The sequence below is a fragment of the Carassius gibelio genome, chromosome A18, assembly GCF_023724105.1.
Source record: "Carassius gibelio isolate Cgi1373 ecotype wild population from Czech Republic chromosome A18, carGib1.2-hapl.c, whole genome shotgun sequence".
NCBI classification, from domain to species: Eukaryota; Metazoa; Chordata; class Actinopteri; order Cypriniformes; family Cyprinidae; genus Carassius; species Carassius gibelio.
In genome coordinates, this window is record NC_068388.1 from 17,459,318 (window position 1) to 17,478,167 (window position 18,850).

Here is an 18,850-nt window from a genome sequence, read left to right on the forward strand (position 1 = left end):
AAATAAATAACTTTCCCTAAACAATTTTTTTTTTCTGTCTATGAAAGCAATTTGTATTTTATAAAACCTGGCACAAAGTATATTGTTCTTGTTGAAGATAGTCAATTAATTTACATTGTATTTTTTTATATAAACAAAAATATATAGATGTTAATCAAAACAAAATCACATCATTACCTTATACATTACTTCCACACATGCATAATTTCAGTACTCATTTGATAGATTTTTAACTTCTAAGAGCTGGCAATCATTGATCATACACTGATAAAAAAAAAAAAAAAAAAAAAAAATATATATATATATATATATATACACAGAGGTGAGAGATGTCTCCACGAGAGTCGGCTTATCCTAACTATCTCTCTTGCTTACAGAATGCAGTGTGTGACTGCCAGCCCCACCACACACGGGAGAGCACAATGGACCCACCCCACCATTGCACACAGATCCAAGAGGAAACCGAGCATCCCGCACCAGACCACCTCACCTCACCGCCTTCTGGCTCACCTTTCATTAAAAAAATCCACCCTTCGGGGGAACTCACCTGTACTTACCCGTCGTGTCCTTCTTCACCCTGCCACACTGGTGGAGAATGCGGCCAGGACAGTGAAGAAAACACAGACGACCCTTCCCACGTGGTGTTTCCCCAGCTGGACTGGTTTGATTGTTTTAGTTTTGTTTTTCTTTTGCCACATGCCCTGTTGGCTCACGTGTCTTCTCTGGTTTTCCCAGGTGGCACTCCTCACCCGCCGATGGACGGAACGGGAGCTCGCCACGCTCCGTATGTCTGCCGGCACACGTACTCCGCTGCCTGACCCCCGTGTCCAGGCCACACACGCAGCTGCTGAGGATGACATCCCACAATGACGTTACCACGTACCTCCTGATGTTTGAGACCGTGGCCACCCGGGAGGCGTGGCCCAAGGTGGAGTGGGCCCAGATCATCACCCCAACGGGTTATTTCACGCTTCCCCCAGAGTTGAAAAAGGAAATCCTGGGCCGGATGGGTCTTTCACCGTGACGCGGTGGTTCCTGGTGCTCCAGGACTTCAACTTCACCGTGCAACACTGAGCGGGGACGGGCAACGCCGACGGACTCTCTCGCATTTGGGCAGCTTTCGCAGGTCTGTCAGGGTCCACTCCCCGCCCTCCCCCAGTTTCCCAGCTTCTCCACAGGACTAGGACGACGCTTGTGGGGGAGGGGGGGGGGATGTTGTGACACGTGTCCCGAGCTCTCATCAGCGTCGCCCTGGAAACCGAGCAATCACACCTGCTCCTGCTCATCACAGGCTGAGCGGCCACACCTGCGGATCATCAAGAGCGGCCTATTTAAGTAACGCAAACGAACACAGAGGTGAGAGATGTCTCCACGAGAGTCGGCTTATCCTAACTATCTGTCTTGCTTACAGAAAGCAGTGTGTGACCGCCAGCCCCACCGCACATGGGAGAGCACATCGGACCCACACCGCCACAGCACACAGATCCAAGAGGAAGCCGAGCACCCCACACCGGATCACCTCACCTCACCTTCTTCACACACACACACATATATATATATAAATATATATATAAAGTTAGATATATCGCCCAGCCCTATATATATATATATATATATATATATATATATATATATATATATATATATATATATATATATATATATATAGGGCTGGGCGATATATCTAACTTTAAACATTTGATATGTTATCTATGTTCTATTGTGAATAAAATATAAGTTTATGAAATTTGCTAATTATTCCATTCCTTTTTTACTCACAATTTGTACAGTGTCCCAAAATTTTTGGAACTGGGTTTGTAGAAGCATGTCTGAATCTTGCGAGAATTAGTACGTCACCCAGGTAATTCTTGCCTACAATTTTATGTTTTAAAACTTATATTTTAAAACTTATATTTTATTCACAATATAACATAGATAACATATCAAATGTTTAAAGTGAGACATTTTGAAATGTCATGCCAAATATTGGCACATTTTGGATTTCATGAGACCTACACATTAAAAAAAAATGTTGGGAGAAAAATTGCAAAGAGTTTAAAGTTATAATAATCTACAGTGCATAATATCATCCAAAGATTAAGATAATCGGCAACAATCTCTTTGTGTAAGGCTCAAGGCCAGAAAACCATACTGGCTGCCTGTGATCTTCTTACCCTTAGACAGCCCTGCATCACATACAGGAATCTACTGTAATGGAAAGCAAAACATGGGCTCAGGAATACTTCTAGAAAACAATGTCGGTGAACACAATCCACCGTGCCATTTGCCGTAGCCGGCTAAAACTCTATAGGTCAAAAATGAAGCCATATCTAAATATGATCCAGAGGTGCAGGTGTTTTCTCTGGGCCAAGGCTCATTTAAAATGGACTGTGGCAAAGTGTAAAACTGATCTGTGGTCAGACAAATCAAAATTTGAAGTTCTTTTTGGAAAACTGGGATGTCATGTCATCCAGAATAAAGAGGACAAGGACAACCCAAGTTGTTATCAGTGCTCATTTCAGAAGCCTGCATCTCTGATGGTATGGGGTTGCATGAGTGTGTGTGTGGTATGGGCAGCTTACACATCTGGAAAGGCACCATCAATGCTGAAAGGTATATACAAGTTCTAGAACATATGCTCCCATCCAGACTTCGTCTCTTTCAGGGAAGATCTTGCATTTCCAATATGACAATGCCAGACCACATACTGCATCAATTACAACATCATAGATGCGTAGAAGAAGGATCCGGGTATTGAAATGGCCAGACTGCAGTCCAGATCTTTCACCCATAGAAAACATTTGGCACATCATAAATAGGAAGATTTGTCAAAGAAGACCTAAAACAGTTAAGCAACTAGAAGCCTGTATTAGAGAAGAATGGGACTATGATGGGATAGAATGGGATGCTACACAGTGGTAAACATGGCCTTGTCCCAACTTTTTTGAGATGTGTTGATGCCATGACGTTTAAAATCAACTTATTTTTTTCTTAAAATAATACATTTTCTCGGTTTAAACATTTGATGTCATCTATAAACGAGATGACTCCCCTTTCAAATAAACAAAATGGTTAGCGATCGGACAGGTAGGATCTAAACCATCTTAGAGCCTACCCTTGAATACTCGTATAGGTTTGTAATCGATCTATGAGTATGTCATGATCTATGGTGCCGAACGCAGCACTAAGATCAAGTAAAACTAGCAATGAGATGCAGACTTGATCTGATGCAAGAAGCAGGTCATTTGTAATTTGTGCAGTTTCTGTGCTGTGGTAGGGCCTGAAACCTAACATCTAGTTAGTTACTCCAAGGTAAAGCACTTCAGTGGGCCTCTATTTGGACACAAAATAGCCCTGTTATCCAGTCTTATTCTAGCTTAATCGACCATTTCCGAGAAGTTTTTGGCAGACCTGCTTGGGATTCTTCTATTGGTGAGAAGCTTTATAACTGACTACTGTTTCCTGGGCTGTATTTCTGGATTCCCTGTTCCAGCGAACCCCCAACCCCCGGAACTTGTACCTGTCTGTACCACTTCCATCGAGAGCCCAGTAGAAAAGCAATATATTGCCACTGTGTTCACCAAATTGGACCTCCGCAGCGCTTACAACCTCATCCGGATACGTGAGGGGGACGAGTGGACGACAGCTTTTATCACCCCTACTGGCAATTATGAATACCTGGTGATGCAGTATGGACTAGTTAACGCCCCCTTCATATTCCAGGATTTAATACATGAGGTCCTCCAGGAGTTCCTCCACAAGTTCTTCCTTGTCTACATTGATGACATCCTCATTTACTCCCAGAGCTTAGCGGAACATTGTCGCCACATTGCGAAGGTCCTGCAATGCCTGAGGGCCTTTCATCTATGCCTCAAAGCAAATAGATTCTCTTTCCATCAGCCCTAAGTGCAGTTCCTTGGGTTTAACATCGACAACAGTGGCATCTGGATGGACGAGGGGAAGGTGAATACTGTCAGGAACTGGCCTACTCCTACCACCATCAAAGAACTCCAACTATTCTTTGGCTTTGCGAATTTTACCAGTGTTTCATCCAGGCCTTCAACTCTCTCAAAAAGGCTTTCACTACCGCTCCACTCCTGGTACATCCTGACCCCAATCGGCCCTTTGTCGTCGAAGTAAACGCCTCCACCACCAGAGTGGGAGTGGTCCTGTCCCAGCAGCAGGGGAGTCCCATCCGCCTCCATCCATGTGCCGCCTTCCCTCGGAAACTCAACCCGGCAGAGGTCAACTACGACATCGACAACCAAGAGCTACTGGCCATCAAGTTGGCTCTGGAGGAGTGGAGGCATTGGCTGGAGGGAGCCAAACACCCTTTCCTAGTTCTCATGGACCATAAGAACCTTGATTATCTATGCATGGCCAAAAGGTTTGATCCAAGGCAGGCCTGCTGAGCGCTATTCTTCACCTGCTTCAACTTCTCCATCTCTTACCGCCCAGGGGCCAAAAACCTCAAAGCAGACGCCCTGTCCAGGTGTCACGCCCCTGAGGAAAGCCAGGAAGAACTTTTAACTATACTTCGTGAGAAGGTAATCATCAGTCCGATCACCTGGTCAACCGAGACCCTACCCTCCTCCAATCCCTCCACCAACACTCCACCGGGTTGCCCACCAGGACGGCAATACATCCCCAGGACACGGCCCACTCCACTCATCCACTCTGCACACATGTCTCTTGGTACTGGTCACCCAGGGGTTCAATGAAACCCTCTCGCTGCTAAGGGAATGCTTCTGGTGGCCCAACAAGGCATCGGACATAAGAAGGTACATGCACAGATGTAAAGTCTGCACCATCTCCAAGAGTCCGAGGCCACCTACCATCAGGCAAGCTCCACCCTCTGCCCATCCCGAACCACCCGTGGTCACACCTAAGGGTAGACTTCATCACAGATCTGCATCCCTCTGACAACAACACTTGTATCCTTGTTATAGTTGACCGGTTCTCTAAATCATGTTGTCTTCTCCCCTTGAAATGTCTACTCACGGCCATGGAAATGGCAGAGTTAATGTTCAACCATGTCTTCAGATACTTTGGCATTCCCGAAGACATCGTCTCCGACAGAGGTCCCCAGTTCATCTCCCGGGTTTGGAGAGCCTTCAACTCACTCCTACGTGTGGCCATCAGTCTGTCCTCTGGTTACCATCCCCAGTTTAATGGGCAGACAGAGAGGAAGATTAGGAGATTGGCCGCTTCCTCCGTACCTTCTGCCATTGCCACCAGGACTCTTGGAACCAGTTCCTAGGGTGGACTGAGTACGCAAGAACTCCCTATGACAACCTACCACCGGACTCACTCAATGCCAGTGCGTGCTCAGCTACCAACCACCGCTCTTCCGGTGGTCAGGTGAGCCCTTGGACATCCCATCGATCGACTACTGGTTCTGAGTGAGCGAGAGGGTCTGGGATGCAGCCCACAACCAACTGCAACGAGCCTTGCGTAAGCGCAGGACGACAGACGACCTTCGCCGCTCTGATGCCCCGGAATACCAACCTGGACAGAAGGTCTCCCAGCGGCGTGGTGGACATTTTGAGTACCTAGTGGACTGGGAAGGATATGGTCCAGAGGAATGGTCATGGGTCCCACGCAACGACATCCTGTATCCGAACCTACTAGACACCTTCCACTCCAATCACCTCCGTCCGGTCTCATTTGCAACAAGGTATAACCTGCATACTTACTCTAAGGACTAACAATCTCTCTACTTACCTCTCTCCAGCGAACTCCAGTGTCTCCAATTCTCCATTGTGTGTGTGTCCACCACCTCCAGCGTCTAGTACTCTTCACCAATGGATCCCATCATCACTACCTCCAGCATGATTACCTCACCCTACACTACCTGCTCCTCTGCTTGTGCCTCAATAAACTGTGTTTACCATTCTTTCAGCCTCTTGTCCTGGTTATCTGTAATGCATATCTGAATAAAAGGCTAATTATGCAACTCATTATGCAGGCCTTTGTCTTATAAGGTGTGAGTCACACTATTATTCATGATCATTCATGCCTCTTCTCATACAGCTGTTCCATACAAAAAGTTACTTAGACAATGTAAATTATTATATTGTTTTCTGTGAATGAGTGAACTTATTCAATTGATTTAAAGGGTTCATATGATGCAATTAAATTTTTTTCTTTCTCTTTGGAGTGTTACAAGATCTTTGTGCATAATGAAGTTCTGTAAAGCTGCAAAGACTAAAGTCTAAAATCCAAATAGATATTATTTATCGAAGTCAAGACTCTGCCATGCCTCCATAAAATGGCTCATTCAAACACCTCCACGTCTACGTCACTTTGTGAAAACTTGCCGCCAAATTGTTCACACAAAGAAAGAAGGTGTGGTTTCAGTAACCACAGTTAGTGTTGAACTTGCCATGATAGGGAGATGCTGTGTGTATCTAGGTGAAAGCAAAAGCACTTTATTTGGTCTTCCAAAAGAAGATGCATTTAGGAATCTTTAAGATTACTTACAACAGAACAGCAACGCATTTTATGGACGACCGTTTCATAGGAGAGGTGGTAATTCTGACTTTGCTACGATGAGGTAGGGCATAGTGGACTTACAATAATGTACAGTATTTGAAAAATAATGAGATTTTTGAACATTAAAGCATGTCAACATTTTCTGTTACACCAAATACAAAAAAATAATGATCTTTAAAAAAAAAAAAACATCATATGACCCCTATGATTAAATATAAAACATTTATTTTTTCACTAACCATGCACAAACATTACTTTTTCAAAAACACAGTAATGTACATACATGCTGTTCACATATTACTGTAGCCCAGTTTGTTCTGATTACAGTGTTAACTAGGGGTGCTCCGATCACGATCGTTAATGAAGTGAAAGTGAAGTGAAGTGACATTCAGCCAAGTATGGTGACCCATACTCAGAATTTGTGCTCTGCATTTAACCCATCCGAAATGCACACACACAGAGCAGTGAACACACACACACACTGTGAGCACACACCTGGAGCAGTGGGCAGCCATTTATGCGGCGGCGCCCGGGGAGCAGTTGGGGGTTCGATGCCTTGCTCAAGGGCACCTAAGTCGTGGTATTGAAGGTGGAGAGAGAACTGTACATGCACTCCCCCCACCCACAATTCTGTCCGGCCCGAGACTAGAACCCACAACCCTTCGATTGGGAGTCCAACCCTCTAACCATTAGGCCACGACTTCCCCCAGCCAACATTTGTATGTGGGGCCCATATGGTTGTGAAATGGGCTGAAAAATGGGCCCCATGTAGGATTGTCCGCGGGTTACATAATGGCCCCATGTTAATTGCCCAGATGAATTTCATGTAGGATTGTACTTGGTACTAGTTGGGACCCAAGTGGGCAACATGCACAAATCCCATATTGGTCCCAGCTTTATCCAAGTCAACATTTGTATGTGGGGCCCATGTGGTTTTGAAATGGGCTGAAAAATGGGCTCTGTGTGGGATTGTCCGTGGGTTACATAATGGCCCCATGTTAATTGCCCAGATGGATTTCATGTAGGATTGCACTTGGTACTAGGTGGTACCCAAGTGGGCAACATGCACAAGACCCATCTCGATCCCAGCTTTAACCCAGTTGACATTTGTATGCGGGGCCCCTGTGGTTTTGAAATGGCCTGAAAAATGGGCTCTGTATGGGATTGTCCGTGGGTTCCATAATGGTCCTATGTTTATTTCCCAGGTGGATTTCATGTAGGATTGCACTTTGTACTAGACGGGACCCAAGTGGGCAACATGCACAAAACCCAGCTCGGTCCAAGCTGTCAATATTTGTATGTGGGGCCCATGTTGGTTTGAAATGGGCTGAAAAATGGGCTCTGTATGGGATTTTCTGCAGGTTCAATAATGGCCCCATGCCAACTGCCCACATGGGTTTCATATAGAATGGCACTTATAAACAGTTGGGCTCCTTACTGGGCAAAATGTAATAAGACCCATCGTGGTCCCAGCTTTAGTATTTTTTTTTTGTGGGTACTACAAGGTTACTGCATGGGCTGAAATATGGGCTGAAAGTGCGTTTGTTCACGGGTTCCATGTTGGCCCAAGCAACTTACTCATTTAGGTTTTATGCAGGATTTCACAGGGCTGTAGGTGGGGCCCAACTAGGAATCATATGCATGTGGCCCAACGAGGGGTCATCTGGGTTCCATCTAAATGAGAAGCAACACCACACATACAAGTTTTTAAGCAGTAGAGAACACAGTGAGACTGAAATATGTTCAAAATCCAGCTTTATTTAACTAACCATCATGTCATGTTTATGTCACAATGGCACAAAACTATTTTAGAACCAGCCATGAGTGTTTGGGAAAGCTGCCAACCCACCATATTTGAGAACACGATTGACAGAAAAAAACACAATAACTACAACAGCTAGATGCAGCTACTTATAACCTTATAACCTTTTCAGTCAAATTTAAACTGCAGCCATCTTTTGGTGCATTCTTGATGCCCTTTGTCCTCCTCTGTCTCTTGCTCCAGTAAACCATTTTGACAGTGCCCTCTCAGCTTCTTGCTGGTTGACCTTTGATGTCAGGGGGTTGTTCTTAAGAGCCTCTGCAAAAACAAATTAATTTTTAATACAAACAAATTAATTTTACAAATAGGGATGGTCTGATCAATTTGCCGCGGATCAGTAGCGGCAGATAATCACATTATGGATGACTCAATTCAGACTATTATTTTCATATGTCGGGCTTTACAGGATTAAGTAGGCATGTGGGGAGGAAACTGGAAGGTATGGAATTCAGTAAATAATTATACTGTAACAGCAGACATTCTGTCTGCAGATTTTAAAATGAAATTAGTAACACTTTACAATAACGTTCTATTTTTTGTTAGTTAATTACCTTTATAACAATGACAAATACTTCTAAAGCATTTATTAATCTTAGTTCATGTTAATGAACAACATTTACTAATACATAACCAAAATAAAACATTTTAGCTGTTAATACAGTATAGTTTAATGAACCTGAGTTAATATGAGTTAACAATTGTTAGTTGTGTTTTCATTAAATAATGAACAATACCCTAACAAAAGCATTGCTCACTGTTAGCTGATAGTAGTTAATGCATTAACCAATGTAAACTTATTGTAAATTGTCACCATCAAATTTAAGATCATTATTAACAACTGAAGTTTTTACTTCGTTAATTTACTTACCATACACAACGTTGAAAATACGCAAATCTTTAAACTTTTTTTTCCCATGACGGCCAAACAAATTGTACTCCAATGCCAGCTCATTTGAAAAGACGTATTTCATCATTCTTCTCGTTGCGTCATCTATACTTGTGCCGCCCACATCTGCCACCATGGCAACCTAAGGATGAGAGCCAAAGATAGAAAACAAAGGTTTACATAAACTGCAAAAACAATAAGCTAAGATTAATAAAAGAGATTCCTGAAAGTATACAGAAAATTAGTTGCAATAGATATTTTTATATCAAATGGTAATTTGCAATCTATGTACAAATACTTTAAATTAAACTTTATTTTAGACTTAAAAAGGTATAGCAATAAAAAAAGAAAAAGAAACCACAACAATTTATCAATTAAAATAAAACTGTGAGCCTGTCCTCCAACAAAAAACGACCATATAGGTTGTTTATGCAAGCAAACCAGACTGCAAATCCAAGACTGCAAATACAAGAGTACAAAACATTATTATGAAAACGATCTTTTGCCGATAGGGGTGCAATTGTAGTATACGCTCTGATGGGTCGTATTTCAAGGATTTGGACAAACAACCTATCCGAGCGTATTGGTTGAAGGACAGGTTGAAAATTGTAGGCCTTATAACATAATGTAAACTTACAACAGCAGACATGACACTACGATCCCCCAGCTTCTGATCAAGAGCCTCAAGGTCAGCCTGGGTTTTCAGAGGTAAGACAACTCCTTCAGGAACCTCTACCATTGATCCGTCTTGCTTTTTCAGCAGGGCATTCAACATCTTTCCATGAACACGTTGTGTCTCCTTCACTTCTTCTAAAACTGTTAGAATTTTAGTGAACATGGCTTCACAAGTTGGTCTGGCAACTCCTCGGGCCGTCGGGCTGGTAACTGTAGCTGGGGAGCTGGCAACTCCTTGGGCTGTGGGGCTGGACACTCCTCGGGCCGTCGGGCTGGTAACTGTAGCTGGGGAGCTGGCAACTCCTCGGGCCGTCGAGCTGGTAACCGTAGCTGGGGAGCTGGCAACTCCTCGGGCTGCGGGCCTGGACACTCCTCTGGCCGTCGGGCTGGTAACTGTAGCTGGGGAGCTGGCAACTCCTCGGGCTGTGGGGCTGGTAATTGTAGCTGTGGGGCTGGTGCCTCGTTGGGCAGTGGGGTTTTGGAAGTAATTGCTCACTTCTCTCACTGCTGGCCAAATGAGTTGGTTTGGTGGAGTGGGTGGAAGCTCCTCTGAAGAATCTGAATTCTCACTTGATTGCAGTTGGGTGCTCAGTTGACTCTGGAGGATTTTTGCACTTGGCCTAGAGAAGTTAACACAAACATATAAGACACACTTCACCTACTACCTTCATATTATTTCTAGAGTGCATGGAATTTGACCTGAATTGCTCCAAATAACACCTACCTTTTTTTTCTTGAGATATTTTCTGTGTCTGTCAAGTCTGATGAATACTCAGCTTGGTGGAGTTTAACCCTAGCTTCGGCATAAGATGCTATAAAACACAATGATACACAAAAGGAGTGAGGCAGATTTTGAAATTCACATTAGCGTTTAGTACCACGAATGCAACATTTGTTCCAGAATATATGCAAATAACTATAAATCAGATTTCACATCTTATTTGCAAAGTGCTATTGTGGTTGCAGGTTTTCTTTGCTATCTATCAAGAGCACATCTGATTTAATTAATAAACTGTATCAAGCCGGTGTGATCCTCTAGGAGTGAAAACCTATAGTTATATCAGCCCTTTATGTATTACTTTGGGAAACAAAGGGTGTACTCACACTAGGCACGGTTGCCATGAACCGGGCCCGAGTACGATTGTCCCCCCTCCCCACTCCCCCTCTGGCCTGCACTCACATATAGGGTTTCAGCATTCGTGCCGGAGCACGCTTACGTCATTATGATGCGACGGTTTCGGGATAAACAGGAAGAGCGGCGCTCTCTGAACACAATGGAGTGCATCGCTCTGTTTTCTTTGTGGATAATTTTGTGTTGTTTGGTCCACAGCGCTCTCACAGCCTGTTGTTAAACAGATGTGTTGCCTTAGTGGCGCGAACATTTTCACGTAATTGTGCTGTTCGTATGAGGATGTTTGCAAGGTACCAGCTGAAGTGCAGCAAGGACTTTGAAGTTTTTAGTTTTTATGCGTTTTGCACCTCTGCCGTAGACCAAAGCGACCCTTTCCCTGCCATGTTGGTTTTGGAGCGTCGCAAAACCGTGATGCAAAGCGTCCTTTTCCGTGCTCCGGCACGGTTAGCGCTCACACTGCATGCGAACCGCGCCCGAGTCCAACTGAACCATGCCCTGGCCCACCTCTTCCAAGCGGGCCAGGGCCGGCTAATCGAGCCGCGCCCGGGCACGGTTCGGAGCACTCACACTAGTCAAACGAACCGCGCTTTTCTGGTCAAACACACTCGGGCATGGTTCAAACTGGCTAGTGTGAGTACACCCAAAGATGTAAAGAAATTAACACAAACATAAAGAGTTCAAGGGTCAAATAACTAATTAATAGAAGCAAAGTATAGCAGTATTTATTCTACTATATTTAATAAAGGAGGAAAATCAGTTACCTGCGTTTCCCATTACACGAACGTTACACGCTATCCAGTTGCTGGCTGGTGGTGTGTGCTCTTTTACAGCCTTCGTTACATTGGATAGTGAGACTGGTGGCCACCAGCATACTTTTCTCTCTGTGCCCTTGAACCACTCGAATGGAATTATGTCCATTTTCTTGCAGCCATCGGAGTCAACCTCATCCACAAACTCCACAACACTGAACGAGGACACCCTGCAGAGTTCAATAAATCATGTACTGTGTAGCTGAGGCAAAGCCACAAACATATGATTAAGAGGCAATAAAAGCAGCGGTTTAGTGAAGTCTGTCACTGGAGCACTGGAAAGCTGACCAGATAGTTTTGATAGCAGACAGACTCCAAGTGATGTAGAATCAAGGGGGTAGTTGAAAAAACATGTCCCTGTCTGAAAAAGTTCATACACCACATGTGTTCCTCCAGTCACAGTGGAATGCACAATGTTCCGCACAATCCCAACTCTTCCCTCAAGTTCAAAACAATTGGTACCAATGGAGCTTGAAATCATTGTGTCTTTGTGTTTGAACATTTTGTATTGAACATACTGATGCAGTGGAAATTCTGTCAGCATTGGTCCAAATTCATGAGGCTGTGTCAGTTTAACATTTTCAGGCATTTCTTCGGACATGTGAGCAAATAATTGCCTTTCATAAACACGCCTGACAATTTGTTGCACAGGATTCTGTGGTCTTCTCACCATTTTTTTCAACTGTCCCAAATAATTTTCAAATGGAAAACATGAAACTGAATCCAGAGGGCCATACTTTTTAGCATCATCTGCTAAATGTAGAAGACTGTGTGTATTGTTTACCAGATATTTTGTCCCATATATCTTCTCAAAGTTGGTAACAAAACATCTTAATAATTTTTGGGCATACCCATAGAATTCTCTACACATAGGAGACAAAAGTATTCTCATAGCAGATGACAACAAAAGAAAGTTTTTGTACTGTTGATGTGGTAATCTTTGAAAAAGCACAACAGGCCCTGTATATAATAAAAACTGCCTGAATTCTGTAGCCTTCCATTGGCTGTACTCAGTCAAAGAACGTGGCTTTCTGGAGAAGCTTCGAGGTAAGCTTGGTCTACACAGTTTCAAGTGATCAGAGATAGCAGATAGAGTAGAAGATGAAACCCGACACTGCAATGGTCCCTTGAACCACAGAGCAATTAATTTACGGACAATGCCCAAGCAAACTAAATGCATATAGTCCAAAGGAAAACTGGAAACCATGCCAATGCCTAGGCCCTGGAGAGGTGATTTAGAGTGGTGGTGCTCTTCATCAAACATTTGATCAAACTGAGTGTCTGTTCTTAGGCTTGAATCCATGTCAGGAAACACAACTTTACCATCAAGATAAATGCCATACTGCGTGCAACGCTCACAAGAACTGTAGCCACCATGTCCTTTGACACATTTTAAAAAGGCTCTTGCTGGAGTGTCACAGATAAACGCATCTGGCAGTGGTACATTGTAGTGTTTACCATTAAAGGTTACACCAACTCTTGTGACAACTTTTAAATCTTCTATAAAATCATGCATGAAGTCGTTTACAGATTCAGGTTTACAGGGACCTGCATAGACACCAATTATAAACACATTTGCCTTTGGTAATTCAACTATTTGACCTAATATAGGCCACAACTGCATATTAGAGCTCCTAGAAAGAGGTAATCCATCAACATTCACACGAACAGTCAATGTATCTGTTGTCAGTTCACTCTCGCTTGTAATTTTCAATTCTGAAATTATTGCACTTGTAAGGCCAAAATGATAGTAGCTACCCTGACCCATCTTTTTCACATCACATTCTTTCACTGTACTGAGGAGAGTTCTGGGGTCCTTTGGTAAATCTAAACCTAGCTCCAAAAGAATACCTAATAGTTCTGAAAGTGCAGAATGAGATACATTTCGGTTAGCTGCCCATTCAGCCAGTTTCTTTTTTGCATCACTATGGGGTTCCTCTTCCGGATTATCAGAGCAAGAATCTTCATCAGGATCACTTGCCATGTACAAGTCATCAACGTCAGTATCAACATCAAAATCCAGATTTACAGTTTCATCAGCATTGTCCTCAATATTTTGCACTGCCTGGTCCACAGCCTGATCTGCCTGCTCCAAAGCCTCCATTGCAATATTCATTAAATGCTGCTGCACTCTGACTTTGATTCTTCTCCTCCTCGTCCGTGAATTGCCATTAAGGTAATCCATTTCACTACAACACACAGAGACCAGGGGCAGAAAGCGATATGTACTGTATGCTGCGTCTTCCAGAGGTCGCATTTGAAGGCTGATTATGTCATCAAGGATGTCTTATTTAAGAAAAGCAAACTTAATAAAAATGTAGTTATTTTTAGTGAGGTGTCAAATATTGTAACTTCTTAATTTGCAATCTAAGGGTTACTTTTCTTAAATGAGATCATCTCAATGACGTATGCATCCTTAAAATAAGACCCCCGAGGATGCAACTATTGGAGCAGTTAAGTCGAGTCATCATTTACCTATTATATTTAGTTTTGAGATCAAAAATATGCATAATGGAAGAGAGTTTAGAATTTCAGCATTTAATTCTTGATATTTATATGCGTAGGAGTTGGGGCTGTGTGATTAATCGGAATTGATTTCCAATTTTCCAACGATTATGAAAACAAGTTAATCGATGCAAAACGATTAATGTGCAGCTGCTGCATTCTGTCCCATGCACCTTCCTTTCATTCACAGCGGTGCACTTTCATTCCTCCCTAAAAGCCCAAACCAAATCAGCCAAATAAGTGAGTGTTGTTGTCACAATCCCTGTACTGTCTTGTGTTTGGTAGGACTTTTATGTAGAAATAAATTCTTAGTTCCCCATCGTTTCTGTGTTCACTTCCTGTGTTTGGTTCCGGTTTCTCCTTATGCCTTGTTTGTCACCATAGTTACCCTTATTAGTTCCCATGACATCAATCACCAACACCTGTCCCATGTCAGCCCCTTGTTAACCAGTCTATTTAAACCTCTGGGCTTCAGTTGTTCGTTGGTCGTTGTTGCTGTTTGGGTATCAACGTTGTTCCCCTGCCTCTGCTTTGTAGCTGTTACCCCTGTTTTTGGATTATCTTGCATTTATGTTCGTCTATTAAACTTGTGTTGCTTAGGGATCCTTATGGAGGCAGGGAACAATGACAGGAATACACAAACAGCAACAACAACTGAAGCCCAGAGGTTTTAATAGACTGGTTAACAAGGGGCTGACGAGGGACAGGTGTTGGTGATTGATGTCATGGGAACTAATAAGGGTAACTATGTGACAAACAAGGCATAAGGCAAAACACGAAATAAACACAAAAAACAATGGGGAAATAAGAATATACTTCAACATAAAAGTCCACCAAACACAAGACAGTACAGGGACCGTGACAGTTGTAGAATGCAGTCTGTTGTTGCTAAACTGCGGGACGTGCTTGATACTAAACAGTGTTATTAAAAGCGTATTATGCCAAGAAAGAGATACTGTTCTCTAGGTAGCCTCCAGTGATGCGCGGGTCAATGTATAAACAACCCGCACCTGACCGATGTTTTCAAATAACCCGCCCGCAACTCGGACTGCAAAAAAAGAAAAAGAAAATATTGTACCCGACCTGCTTCCTAACCTGCATTTTTTTAAAGTAGTAAATGTGTCGCCCCTTTATATTCATTTAATTACTTAAATAGACTATAGCCTACAGCATAATAAGCGTTATGACAGCACACATAAAGCTTGCCACAAAGAACCAGTTAAAGTAATGATTGTGAATGTGTTTAAATTAGCAAGGAATCATTTAATTGTTTAGTAATAAACTGGTGTTTACGGAAGTTCTAAGTGGCCATGCATTATAATATTTTTTCTTCTTGTTTTCTCGTTATAACGACTTAATTTTCTCGTTATCTTGATATAACGAAGTTCGTTTTCTCGTTATAACGACTTCATTTTCTCGTTTTCTCAACATAACGAAGTTCGTTTTCTCGTTATAACGAATTAATTTTCTCTAAGAAGTTACAAAACTGCGCCAGCAGGTGGCACTATAGACCTGAATATAACTGATGGGGAGTTGTACACTATCCACTTTACTGTAAGCGGACCTTCCTCGTGATCGCTATAATTTGTGCAGTCTTCATTACTGACATTTAATTAATTCATAAATGTTAAATGCTTGAATCAATATGAATATTTTGTGTATTAAGTTCCTGCTAGATACATGAGTTTCACCAACGCGTTCTGTGTCATAAAATAACTGCTTATCAAAACCAAGGTTGACATCACTGTATTCTGTTTATCTACAGTAGGACGGGATTTAACGATGTAGGCTGATGTGCTTCTTTTCCTTATTACTAATCTTTATTGTTAACCATATTGATGAGAAATGTGATAACAAAAAGCTCTCTGCTTTGCCATCTATAGGTCTTAACCAAGAGTAGCCATAGCGGTCCATTCGCTATTAAAAGTGCATCTTCTCTTTTTCGTGGCCACACTGGCCATGGCTGCTTAACCTTACTGAACAGCGCGCATGCTGTCCAATTTGAGATTCTTGATAAGGCGTTCATGCACCACTCAACAGTTTGATTGATGTACGACTCAGCCTCTCGACTAACGATTTTATTGCTCTCCTCTGAACTATTGGACCTAGTTAACAGTGCGCCTGGACGTATCCGTGTATTTTCAGGGTCGAATGAAAAAGTGGGACAGATGCTCAATTTGAATGAGGCGGGACAAAGGGTAAAATTTCTGCACAGTACAACAAAGCGGGACAGGTGGTCACTCTATTCGCGCCATTTATTCAGCCAATAAAGTGTAGGCCTATGTTTTTCTCAACTGTGTATAGTACTATATAAATTACAAGGGTATTTCAAATGCCCCGACCGACCGCGACCTGAATATCATTAAAAATATTTTTGGATGACTCATAACCGCGGGCAACTGCGGGTGACCGCAGGCACCCGCTCATTTTGGATCAAGCCGCGCATCAATGGTAGCCTCCTGTGCGTGTGTTCCGAAATGACCGTATACAGCAGAGTTATTTTACATTTGATTACTTTATTAATTTTCTGTTGTAGGCTATTGCATGTAGGTAACACCACTGTTGGTGCATCTTCCTGAAAAACCTAAAACACTATTTATTTAGGGCGTTCACACTTGGCGTCTTTTTTGACAAGTAAAAGTTGACGGGGTGCTTTTTTAGTAAAAAAAAAAAAAAGAGAAAAAAAAAGCTGGCAGCAACTGATTCCAAATAGCTGCCAAGGGTGTCTTTTGAGTGAGTGAGTGACGTGACATACAGCCAAGTATGGTGACCCATACTCGGAATTCGGAATACTTTTGTCGCTATAACAACAGCTGCTACAGTAGTCTATGCCTGCCAAGTTCCGGTAAAAGGTAGGTAACATTTTGTTATCAGCTGGTTATGGAATTTATAACTTTTGCTGAGCGAACCTTAATGTTAGCTATCGTTAGCAGATAGTTTTGTTAACGACAAGTAGTAGATGATACACTTATCTTTACATTAAGGATCTGTCCAATCTTTTCCCAAACAGGGTCTTTATGGTGTATATTATAGTACAGTTTTGTGCTCATGTAATATAACTCCTTGTGCTACGACATTAGTACAATAAGTCCATATACCAGCACCTTCACCATTTTTTCTTGTTGTTATGAAAAGGACAGGTCTCGTTAAGATGCTTTGAGCTGCAGAAAAAGACATTGGCGGTGGCGTTTGAAAACAAGGTTTACTTAATAGAATATTATAATGTAAAAAAAAAAGACAGTGTGAACAACACACACTAAATTTGAATTTTTGTTTTGTTTTATTTTTGTTGGTTTTGTTTCTTTGTTCTTATTGTATTGGTGACTGTTTACTTTTTTCTTTTTTTTTTTAATTGTGAAATTTCACTAACATTTCAAATTACTCATATCATGAAATAAGACTATAATCACCCACCTATAATCGTGCTAAATAACCATGATTTCAATATTGACCAAAATAATCGTGATTATGATTTTTGCCATAATCAAGAATCTTAGTTAAACTACATTAAAACACAGCACTTTTTGTATTATAGTATGTTGTATAAAGTCAATTTAGCTAAACTATTGGGACATCTGTCTACAATGTTTTTAATAGCTAGGTGAGTTTTTGATAGCTATGTGAGTACTGTTACATGTATTGCTTAATAAATGCCCCTGGATGGTATTAGCCCTGTGTTGCAGTTGTGAAGAATTTACTGTTAAAAAGCATAAGCCAACATCAATTGTGGGGGGAAAATTGAGCAATTCTAAAGTTGAGAGAATATGAAAATTCAATGAGGCATTGTAAAAACATTGTCCATAACCGATATAACAATTTTTATAAATACAAGGTATATCCTTAGTGAAACTATATTTGAATATAGAAAAATAATAAATTCAAATTACTTACATGGTATATAGAAGAACACCTGCCAGCTATTCAGTATCTGAAAAAGAAATTAAATAAATCAAAAGTATGATGATGCTCCTAGTAGAAAAGGCTGTTATTCTAATGTTTGATTAGAGGTTATGGTAGCCACCTTCAATGTAGAAAAATAAGGGTCAACCATTCATGCCGGTCAAAAAGAAAAAAGAATGATAAATAGAATAAGAATCTAACTGATTATTGCAACACATGACAACTTGACAGCTCAACAATAAAACATGAGAACATTGTAAACAATGTGAAGTGTACTTGATATTATCATTTTATTTCTTTATCACTTTTTAAACAATTCTGAATGGGGTGAATATTGAATCTTTAATTATTTTAATTAAATCAGGACTAAATATAATTAAGTGTCCCACTTTTAACTATAAATTAACACTTTTTAAAAACTTTTTAATGCAATATATTGTATATGACAGGATTAGCTTGATCATAAATTATTAAACATTATTTATAATATTAATAACATTCTAATAATAAAACATTTAAAATCATTATACCAACCGATATAAAAATATATTTATAATATCAATTACCGGTAATAATCTGTCTAATAATGTCTAAAAATAACAGGTTAGGGCTCTGATAACGTATGA

The 18,850-nt window shown here is 41.5% G+C and overlaps 1 long non-coding RNA gene across 1 annotated transcript; it reads right to left on the reverse strand.

The window, feature by feature from the left end:
* Window positions 1–10,609: 10,609 nt before the first annotated feature.
* Window positions 10,610–18,324, reverse strand: LOC127933968 (uncharacterized). The gene is made up of 3 exons (XR_008147648.1): window positions 18,216–18,324; window positions 11,772–11,989; window positions 10,610–10,690 (listed from the first exon to the last, which is right to left on the reverse strand). It is a non-coding gene; the product is annotated as an uncharacterized LOC127933968 (long non-coding RNA).
* Between the last annotated feature and the right edge of the window lie 526 nt (window positions 18,325–18,850).